This window comes from Camellia sinensis, chromosome 9 (assembly GCF_055761805.1).
Source record: "Camellia sinensis isolate YWXY chromosome 9, ASM5576180v1, whole genome shotgun sequence".
NCBI classification, from domain to species: Eukaryota; Viridiplantae; Streptophyta; class Magnoliopsida; order Ericales; family Theaceae; genus Camellia; species Camellia sinensis.
In genome coordinates, this window is record NC_138969.1 from 186,011,244 (window position 1) to 186,020,624 (window position 9,381).

Here is a 9,381-nt window from a genome sequence, read left to right on the forward strand (position 1 = left end):
TTAAGCAACTAATTTTATGAATTATTTGGACACAAAAATAATAAAAAAAAAAGTTATGGATGAACTAAAGGTTGAGATCTCACTAATAAATTTGGTTACAAATAAGTGAAGGTAAATTACACTCACCTCCCATAAGGTTCAAGAATAATATAATAAGCCCCACAACTTATTAGGCATATTTGCATTGATTTTTTTTAGAGGATTGTTTCGCCAGCTGATCTATTGCTCCAGCAGTGGGATTTTTTGCTGCTGTAATCTGCCTGATGCTGATCTGGGTTGAATAGAAGTGTCCAAGAGTCTAATATTGCAGGTGCTACTTATTGAAGTGTATTTGTTCTACCTCTGGCCAACTAGCAGCAGCAGGCAATGTTAGATGGTGGAGATTTGCAGCTGGTGTATGCCAGAGGTTGTCTAGCTGTTGGCTTTTTGGTTTTTCCTTTTTCTCTTTGCTTTTGGTTTCTTTCTTCCGCGTTGGTTCCTCACCAACTTGGGGTGCTAGCAAATGATAGGATAGGCTTTTTGGTGCCAACCTAGTTGGGATCATTCAGCTCATTGTGATGCTCCTGCACTCCTTTTTTTTTATTGGTGTATTGTATTTTGTACCTTGTACTAATTTACATCAATAAAGCTTCTTTTTTTGCTGATCAAAAAAAAAATAGTCGATACTTATGGAAATGGAGAGTAGATCAAAACTCATGCAAATGGTGAGTAAATGTTTTGTAAATTAAAAATTGATGTAATGATGTCAAAAATGTGGGACTAACTATAAGCCTCAACATAGGTGTAACATAATGCATTCATAGTTGCACAATTGTAGTGAAAATTTTAACATATGAGAAATTTAAGACACAATCATGCAACTATGAGTGTATTGGAGACGAGAAAAACTCGAAATAGAGCATCTCATGCACTATTTTATATAGAAAAGTAATTAAAATTAATGGCCTGTAATTAACTGGGTCGTACCAACTTAGTCAGAACACAATACCTTATTAGAATTCGTGATTTTAAATAACGATATTGAAAGGCATATTTATATTTACCTAGGTTTAATGGTATTAGAAGTTTTCAGCGGTACATATCGGAAATCAAGTGGTATGATCATGAATTTTTATAATCTTCAACAAAAACGAATGTTATAATAGCCAACACTATGCTAGTGTGCTAGTGTTGGTTTCTCACCAACACTATGCTCGGTTTCTTTTCTTGTCCTTTTATTTTTATCTTCCTTGTTGATGTTATCTCATATGTAATGTATGTTTTCTTCATCAATAAAGGATTTTCTTTGCTGATCAAAAAAAAGAAAATAATAATAGCCAAACCGACTGTATCAGTTGTGGCCCGTCTCTAGTTATGAATCGACTATGAACTCTTACATATCGGGACCTAACAGATACACACATAATTTTCATTCAAATTAATATATTGGAATATCGACATGAGAATTACAAAAACTCTATACCTTAGATATCAGTCGATTTTTAAAACCATACAAGAACGTAAAGGGTTTGAAAATCTCCCTCCCCAAAATTAAAAAATAAAAATAAAAATAATTAATTCTCATGAAAAGATGCTGGACGTCATCATTAAAATTCTGATGCTAAAAACTGAGAGGTAGCCAGGCCTTACCATAATTGGCAGTAGTCACTCCCACACTAGATGCTATGGGTAATTTCATATCCGTGGACTGTCAACAACTGCACGATACATATATAGATGAATTAACAAACCATGGACATGACTGTGATCATTCAAATGAAACTCAGTAAGTCATTAATTTTTTCCCCAAGAAAATTGCCTACAACAGTGTCTCATAACTACTTTTGTCAGAAAAAATTTAAGGAAAAATACAATACCTGTTTCTTCTTCATCTTCTTCTTCTTTCTTCTTGTTCTTGATCTTCTTCATCTTCTTTAGATGGAGAGAAATGAAGATAGTTAAATGGTTGAAGAAGGTGGTTGCAATAACCGTAGTGCTTTTATTGAGTTCATGAGAGAAATTAAAGGTTGTTAGGTTTACTTAGCTTTACTAGTACTGACTGTGCATGAACTTGGTGGTTAGAGTTCTTAAATTCTGTCTTAAGAGCTGTAAATGGGTCGAATCCACTTGTATCCAAAGCCCAAACCCATGTAGCAAGTTCTGTTAATAACACTATTGGTTCCTCACAATGTCTCATAAAATGTTCGAATTTACGTATTTTAATAAATAGTGAATTTAGGGGTAAAAATGGTGCACCACAAATTGACAAAAATAAGAGCGGATTGAACTTGCACTATATAGTAAGAATATATGTGATATCCAAAATTTGGCCTAAGCCAAGTGATATAATTTAGTCATCACAAGTATGATTACGAAAGAACTTTAGAATTTTTACCAGTCGGTCTTAATAATTAAATCTATTACTCATTAGATCTTAAATTTCTATCTTATGCACCAAGAATTCCTGTTATATTTTTTTATCCCAATTTTGCCCCTACTACCAATTGTAAAAATCCATATTTAAATCATTTCAAACATTTTCTAAATTTTTAGTTGTTTATAATATTTATTACTCATTAATTTTTTCAATTTGTATTAATTTTTCTCTTGATTATTTTTCCAAAGCTCTTCTTCTTTCTCATCTCTCTCTAGAAAATACCACCATTGTAGCTATGGCCATGGCCATCCACCCGCAACCACCATCATCGTCCATCACTAACCACCGCCACCTCCACTGGTCACGACCACTACCTTCGCCGGCCACAACCACCACCATTGTTTACCAACCATCTTCACTGTCACTGATCTATACTTTACCATCTTCGATCAACCACCACTGTTTTTTAACCACCTCCGCTATCGCGGATCTACACTATGCAGTCGCCAATCTACACTCCATCCTAGATTTACACCAACTTAGTTGTTTTTACGGTGAAATCAACTTCAAATGACTACAAACGACATTGATTCTCCGCATCTCACCTCCCTCTTCCGTACTCTCTCTCTCTCTCTTTTTATTTATCTTAAACCAAAGATGTTGTACCAGTGAAAAATGTATCACTGATATATTTCGTTAAATCTTGTGTTGATTTGTGACGATGATGACAAGTTTTTTTTTTTTTTTAAAAAAAATTAACTAGTGAGAAATTTATCAATGAATGTGTTTATCACTGCTAAATTTATTACTGAATATGTCTTTGAATCTTGTATTAATTTGTGATGATAATGATGATGATGATGATGATGATGATGATAAGATTTTCTTTTTGTAATTTTTTAACAAACAATCAGTGATAAATTTATCACTGAGTATGTCTATCAGTGATAAATTTATCACTGAGTCACTGAATATGTCTTTGAATCTTATGTTGATTTGTAATTTGTGATTATGGAGACTAAATTTATCACTTAATATGACTCCTTATCTCCCTCTTTTATTTTCTTCATCCATATTCTTTTATTTTTTTCTTGTTGCCAGCATGACGGTATTGACATGATGGAAATGGAAAATGGCCAAATATATATATATATATATATATATATATATTGTCAAAGGTTGGAAATGGTCTTCAGTGGCCGGTTGAGAGAGAAAGAGTGTGGAACGGTTGAACGATTTCTACATGTGGGTTGAATGTCAAGGGTAAAATAAGAAGATGTACTAAATTAATTTGGGTCAGCACCTTACAGGAATTAAATCAAGTTTAAAGGATCAACCCGTAATTCCTCCAACAACTTTTAAATTCCAAATATCCACTTGACCCAAATATTTTAGTTATTAAATGAATTGGGTCATTCTTTTAATAATCATTCAAAATTGGGCCATCCGCACAACCCAATTGTAAAAGAATTTGGGCCTTCAAACAAATGTTTGAATTTGGGTCCATATCGTTTTTTTAAATTCTTTTAGTTCATTTGAATTGAATAATATAAAAATTAAAATTTTGTAAATTATCAAGTCGGATCAAAATTCTTCACCATAGGCCTAACTAAAATAATAATTGTAAAAATATATGTATTATTGATTGATGAGTTGATGATTGATATTTGATTCTGTTACAATTGATTGATTATATAGATGTAGGTTAGGTGGTGGTAGGTGAGGAGTAGGTGAGTGTAGTAGGTGAGTGTGTGGTAGGTGATGGTAAGTGTGTGGTAGGTGATGGTAAATTCTAACAGCCCCCCGCAAACTCAAGGAGGATAGAAACTAACCAACTTGAGTTTGGAGAGAGGAACAAAACAAGAAAATACATAAAAAATAAAATAAAGATAGGAGACACTGTATGGTCGTGTCAGACCGTTGGTGAAGACACTGAAAGGTGGTGCCATAACGTGGTAGAGGACACTGGATGGTGGTGTCATAACGTTGTAGAGGACACTGTATGGTGGTGTCATAACCATGTAGAGGACACTGGATGGTGGTGTCATAACGGTGTAGAGGACACTGGATGGCGGTGTCAGACCGATGTAGAAGACAGTTTATGGGGTCATGTCGGACCGTTGTAGCAGACAATGTTGTGACAGTTGTTGTGACAGTTTACGGAGTCTTGCTGGACCCTTATAGAAACTAACCGGAATCTATGTCGGGACAGTTTACAGAGTCTTGTCGGACCCATAAAGGAGCTAACCGAAATCAATGTCGGGACAGTTTACAGAGTCTTGTCGGACCCATAAAGGAGCTAACCGGAATCAATGTCGGGACAGTTTACAGAGTCTTGTCGGACTCCTTAAAAAATCGCATCCTCAAAAGGTGCGCCCAATTTTTCAAAAAGGCGTGCCATCAAAAGGCGTGCCCAATCCATAAAAAGGCGTTCCATCAAAAGGCGTGCCCAATTCATCAAAAGGTGTGCCGGACATGATGGCGAGGCACGTGGGCGCCTTGGCTTGCGTGCCCGTTTGTCGGCTGGTGGCAAGAGGCGCGCGATGCGCGTGGTTGCCTTGGCTATTTAACCAAGGTTGATGCTGAGGCTGAGGCTGAGAAAAGCTGCGAAAAACCTCTGAAAAAAACTTCGTTGTGCTGAGAGAGAGAGTCTGAAAAACTCTGTTGCGAGAGATATTCTGTAACACTCTGTTGCCCAGAAAATGGCCTCGTCCTCGTCTTCCCGTGGACTGCTCACCCTCTTTCCCGACCTCAACGAGTCAACAAGAGAGAGAACTGGTGCGGTGGCACTGGAACCTCAACCAAGCGCCCCGGAGTTTGCCCCGTTGAACTTTCCGATGCGGTCTGTGGAGCAAAGAATGGCAGTGCAGTCGGATGTGGAGGCTAATCAGTATACTTTGAAGGCATGTGTGGAAAGCATGACGGCGGTCACAAATTTGTCGAACCTGCTGCAGAGTAGGACAAATGAGGTGCAGCATTTAAACTCCCAGCTGGCTCTGCTCCAACGCATGTATAAGGATGCGCGAGCAGAGATAAGCGTGCTAAGGGCAGAAAACAAGGAGCTGAAGCGGAATGCCACCGTGATATTCCGATTTGGAGGTCCGCCGTATGCTGCAGTGGAGGAGCAGGGAGTAGTGATCGTGCCCAGTGGAGTGGGAAACACGGAGGCAACACCGTCAAGGACCGCCCAGGACGGAGGCAAGAAGAAGAGACCGGCGGAATAGGCGAAGAAGTGAGGTCGAGTAGTGGCCGGCTGCAGAAAAGAAAACAAAGCTGTTGGTTTTTTTTTTTTTTTTTTTGTGTAAAATGGTGATCGGGTTGAACCCCGACATAAATAAAATAAGTTTGGTGTGCAGTTCTTCCGTTTCTTCATTCGTTTTTTTTTTTTTTTTTTTTTTAAAATTTATATATATATAGATATATATTCTATAGACTCTAGTGGAAGGAATGATGGGTTTACAGCACATTGTGGAAGATGTGGAGTCTGACAAATAAAAGAAAGTTGGTTGTAAAGTAAAAGAAACGTGCGTGTGATAAGTGTGTGAATGGGGTGTTGTTTGAAGAATAATAAAAAAAAATAAAAGGTGTCTGCCATGTGCATGCGTGTGATGAGTGCATTTTTTTTTTTTTTTTTAATGAACATTTGCATAGCTGTCCACCGCTCTCCTGGAAACATCTGTGTGTGTCACCCGAAATAAAGAGGGCTCGTACATTTCTATAGAGAGAAGATGACAAATCCATGGAAAGTAGAGGGAAGGCCCTTGAAGGGGAACACTGGTACGCGATTTCGGCCTATGTATTCGTAGGGAATCAAGCGAAGAACCACCGCTACAAAGGCAGTCACGAGTAAGATACAAACTGAGATTGTGGTTTCGATCGCTGATGTTGAACGCGGCGCCGGAGGAGAGAGACGAGGCCGATCCACCGACAAACATTGCTGATGGACGAAGAGGCCAGCGGAGGTCATGACGGTGGGGTCGACAGCATCGACGGCGCAGAAGGCGGAGACGACGTGGGAGGCGGTTTGGAGGCAGCGGAGGCTGAGGATTCGGAGTTGGGCCAGATTTCCGATTGTGTTGGCCGGAATATGACCCACGAGGACGGCGACGGGAAGGCGGAGAGAGAAGACGAAGGAGCGAGTCAAGTCGCAGACGACGCCGACCCAGTTGCAGGCCGAGTCGGAGGCGTTCCAATACTGTAACGGATCAGGATCCGAACCCGATTGGGTCTGTGATGGTGGGGCTTCTTCGGCCATAGGGATTCGAGTACCGATACAGACGATGAAGACTCCGCACGAAGTGGTGAAGACGTGCGCAGAGATAGAGAGGAAGCTTGTGTGTTGGAAGATGAGAGGTCCGGCGGGCGGCCGAGGCGAGGCTGCCGCCCGCCGGTGAAGCAAAAATACGAGGTTCTTAACCTTGCTCTGATACCATGTAAAAATATATGTATTATTGATTGATGAGTTGATGATTGATATTTGATTCTGTTACAATTGATTGATTATATAGATGTAGGTTAGGTGGTGGTAGGTGAGGAGTAGGTGAGTGTAGTAGGTGAGTGTGTGGTAGGTGATGGTAAGTGTGTGGTAGGTGATGGTAAATTCTAACAATAATAATAATAAAAAAAGAACACCTTATAATTTATGAGTCAAAATATTCATCTGAGGTCTAAAAATAATTAGCTATCCTATCTCATGTGTATTTGGAATCACTAGATGTTGACTGCATAATTTAATTTTCTTAATTTGAGGGAATTTTGGTTCTTTTAACCTTCTAATCTGAGCCCCTATAATCTTTCATTTTTTATTCCCTCCCTTCTATGGGGTGTTTATAGCTTTTAATTTTTGAAAAGTTATTTTAGACTGTTTGATTAAACTTATTTCAAACAGTTTTTTATTCTAATAACTTATTTTAACTCAAAAAGTTGATTCTGAAAAGATTCTCGCCTCTCGCTTCTGATCATTAACTTCTGCTATGGATATGCTAATTTACAAGTATACTCTTAGATTTTTTATTTTTTTAAAAATAAAAAAAGACCCAAATGGACTATAGATTATTATTATTATTATTTATAAGAAATGTAGACAAGTAATGAATAATAAGAAATAAAAGTTAATTGAAAAAACTACTTCTCAACTTATTTATAAAAACATTACTCAACAACTTAAATCTATAATCTAACGGCTACACCAAACAGATTAACAGCTTCTGATTAAAGTAATAATCTATAATCTGTTAAGTTATAATCTATATTTTATTTTAACAGCTACACCAAACGGGGCTTATGTCTCAATAGTATCGCATCTAATTAGTCTAATGATTATCAAGTCAGAAATTCACTTTTATATATATCCAAACTTTAGATTCACGATCGACTAAGATACATTGTGTAATCTCGGTTATCCCAAACAAACAGATTATGCATACAATTTGATATGAATGAAACCATTCACAAGACAGCCTGGTCCACAAATTTAAATTGTATGCATAATCTGTATTTCCCTACTTTGTTGATGTAATTTTGCATGTATTATACTTTTTCATCAATAATATGTTTTTTTTTTACTAATCAAAAAAATACATATATATATATATATATATATATATCAGGTTAAGAATATATAGTAAAAATGTATGAAATAAGATGTAAAAATACATGAAATGTGCACTGGATAGTTGAGATTTTTTTTTTAAGTATGGCTTACATAATTTCGAATGTCTGATGAAACTGATTTTTTTGTCCAAAAATAGTGCATTTGCCTAAAAATGTTTAAATAAGAAATCTTCTATCAAAATCCAACCAAAAATTTTATTTTTCAACAGGACCTCAATTGCAAAGATTGTAAAATAATAATAATAATTATTATTCATATCTATTTGCTCATTTTTTACCAGGACTTCAATTTTAAAAATAGTTCATTTTTTAAAACCATATATAAATACCTATAAAATAAGAAAATTATCCATATCTATTTGCTCTATTTGTAACTAGGACTTTGATAGAGACTCCCTCCAATCACCACCCCCACCACCCCACACACACGTGGCGGGTGGTGATTGGAGGAGAAGGGGAAAAAAGAAAAAGAAAAAGAAAAACTGACCAATCATGTTGAGAAGGGGTCAAAGGGGGTAGGGGGAAAAGAGAGTCTGGAACATTTTTCTTGTAACTAATCTTTCTTTATTTGAAAATAATTTCTATCTATTAAATGCAATTACTCTTTTTCATTGTTTGTAATCAAAAATTGTAAAACTTTCATTCTTCTTATTGATGTTATCCAAACACATGCAGTGTGTAGTAAATTCACCATCTTCTAATTTCTAGCTATCATTAGTATTAATGTCATTGTTAGCCATAGAATATGCAAACATAATGTAAAGTGAAACTTGAGTTGATTTATTAGATCCAGTTAAGGACACACTATCAGTTAAATTCAGGTACATGTTGGAATTTTGTGAATTTTGTATTGATTTTATTTTATTATTATTTTCTTTTTGTTAGCATTGGCATGGCTCGATAGGACTTGCGCGGCCCCTAAATTTTATAAACCCAATTGAGGCCTTGTCTTTTGAATTATTATAATAAAAATTCTTAGTTTCTCATTTACTCACAAACTTAACTGTAGAACTGAAGATGCATCGCGGAGAACCCATTACAAACCCTAATCGATCTCGATAACTTAATAATCATTTCTAAAACTCTAATATTAATTATTTAACTCTCTAATCATAAATTGATCACTCAAAATCTTAATTTCCGATTTTCATCATTTTCATTCGATTATTTGTCTTTTAATCCAAAACGAAGTAACACTAACCGAATTACCCTCCCTATCTTCATTTTACTTAATTCTATACTTGAAAAAATAAATTTTAAATTGTAAATTTATCCCATACCCTCAAGTTTCATTGATTTTTCAATTTAATCTTAATTCAAGTACTTTTATATATATATATATATATATGAAATTGTACCAAGAAAAGATTATTCAAAACCCTAGTCAATGACCCATATGGCCGGCCACCCCA

The 9,381-nt window shown here is 36.2% G+C and overlaps 1 long non-coding RNA gene across 1 annotated transcript; it reads right to left on the minus strand.

Moving 5' to 3' along the window:
* Positions 1-2,033, minus strand: LOC114257087 (uncharacterized). Its single transcript, XR_003627459.2, has 3 exons — positions 1,857-2,033; positions 1,630-1,697; positions 1-640 (listed from the first exon to the last, which is right to left on the minus strand). It is a non-coding gene; the product is annotated as an uncharacterized LOC114257087 (long non-coding RNA).
* Positions 2,034-9,381: the final 7,348 nt, after the last annotated feature.